This window comes from Otolemur garnettii, unplaced genomic scaffold, assembly GCF_000181295.1.
Source record: "Otolemur garnettii isolate 467f Iridium unplaced genomic scaffold, OtoGar3 scaffold00048, whole genome shotgun sequence".
Classification (NCBI taxonomy): Eukaryota; Metazoa; Chordata; class Mammalia; order Primates; family Galagidae; genus Otolemur; species Otolemur garnettii.
Window position 1 is genome coordinate 6,173,137 of NW_003852443.1, and position 2,107 is coordinate 6,175,243.

Here is a 2,107-nt window from a genome sequence, read left to right on the forward strand (position 1 = left end):
GAGACTGTGGTTTACTACATGATGTCAAGTCAAAAGAAGGAAGGCAATAAATAGGCAAGTGCCAGAATTTCTTCATTCAGATACAAAACTAAGGGCTCAAGGAGGTCTAGTTTCCTATCTAAGTGGCAGTCACAGCAAAACCTGCTACCTCTGCGGCCTGGATATTTCACCTCTGACAGCAAAAGATTATGGTCATGAAAGCCCGTCATGGCACAGAGGGACGTTTTCTCCTTCAAACTCCGCAGTGAGCCTGCAGAAGACGCATTCCAGCAAAGGCAGAGCACTTGGCGCTGTAGTGCGCAGGAGAAATGTGCGGGCAAGCAGGGACTTCCTGAAGAAGCACAGCCGCTGGGCAGCGCCCCCATCGGCTAGGGCGTGGATATTGGGGGAGGCATTCCTAACGTTCTAGGCTGTAGCCACTACCACCAGCAACCATCTCAAACTGTATATTACACACTAATATTTCACATCCTTTTAGTGCCCAATTATGCCAATGGCAGGATAGGGGGATGATAGAGGTTTTAGGCACTATTCAGGGAAAAAAAGTTTTACAACTGCTTATTAAGTAAAACGGGGGGGGGGGGAAATGAGCTCTAAAGCCTTTAGTCTATATTCTTCAAAGAAACTTTACATATTTCTATTAACGGTGTGAAGTCCCTCAGGAGCTGATGCTGCAGGATAAGAATTACAAATGCAAACAATGTTACCTAATCATATTAATCAGGAAAAAAAAGACATCTCCCTAAAAGGTTGTGGCATAGTATACACAGTTTTAAACAGGAAGTTGGATGCCGTCTGGCTTACAAAATCCAAAACTCATGAATAACAAGACAAGTCATAGTCTTGAGGGGATCTTTTGAAATGTGAAGTACCTTTCCACATGCTTTTCCGTCTCCCCTAGATACTTTTTTCTAGTAGTACTTAATGGAATTTTAGTATTAAAATTAATGAATGCTTTAAAAGATGAAATTTTATTTGTGTATCTAACACAGCACTAAAGAATAAGCAATTACAATATACGTTGACTTTCATATATTTGCAAAAGTGTATTAGTTTCATTATATTTGTATATACATTTATATTAAACTTTGTCTTTTATACATTAAAAAAAAAAAAACAGGAAAGTGCAAATGCAGTCCCCACTACCAGAGATTATAGAGTAGTGTTTCCCACATTTGGGGAAACCACAGGGGCCTGTACCCCCTTGCCCTCGGAAAACCACCTTTATGATTATAGTATCTTTCCTGCCTGGTACGTGTATAATACTCTATTAGAATATAATGTACACCATTATGTTTCAAGTTATATTTGTTATTTGTTTCTTTTAAGAGATTCGAAGTTAATTTAATTTCTAGACTTAAAATATAAAATCCTTTTGGGGTGGACACAAATATAAGATGGTTCTTTTCTAACAAAAGCAATCAATGTAACCTGGTTCTGTGTACCATCAATGAACCCCCAACAATAATATATATATACACACACACACACACACACACATACAATTGAATTGTATATAAAATTCAATTTTAGGCTCAGTTGCTGCACTAGGCCCACTTAGAAATCACAAACTTGCCGGCTCCCTAGTTCTCCCTGCAGGCTATGTTCATATACTGACTGTATAGAAAGAGGAAACAGGTAAAACCCATAGACACTCCAGCCCAACCCTGAGTGTAGTCTGTATTTTGACTAGGGGAATATGAGGGAAGAAAAAAAGAATGAAAGAAAGAAAACACATACTTGCCCTGAAGTTGAAGAAGGATGGTTCTTAGGAAAATTATAGTTTGATTCCATTAATCTTAAGAAGATAGAAAAATATCCAGTGTAGGTCACTGGTCTGTCTTTTCACTGCCAAATTGACAGGCTATTCTATAAGGTCATACTTGACTATTTAACCCAGTCGAATTGTCTTCTTTTATTTTCACAGTCCAGTAGTCTCACCATTAATTTCCCCTGCAAATTAACCTTTGACATTTCTCCAAATGATCCCATGCTAAAATTAGCAATTCTTATTCATTGTTTTTTAGTTTAAAAATCTGTTTAAAAGGCTTTGAAAAGTATAATTCACACATCATAAAAGAATCAATAACATTCTCTTGGTGTCAAA

General features: G+C 37.6%; 1 non-coding gene and 1 pseudogene across 1 annotated transcript; one reads left to right on the forward strand and one right to left on the reverse strand.

Annotated features, from left to right (window-relative positions):
* Positions 1-1,117: 1,117 nt before the first annotated feature.
* Positions 1,118-1,259, reverse strand: LOC111725839 (annotated as a pseudogene).
* A 318-nt stretch (positions 1,260-1,577) lies between these two features.
* On the forward strand, positions 1,578-1,703 carry LOC111725841. Its single transcript, XR_002773802.1, has one exon. It is a non-coding gene; the product is annotated as a small nucleolar RNA SNORA51 (small nucleolar RNA).
* Positions 1,704-2,107: the final 404 nt, after the last annotated feature.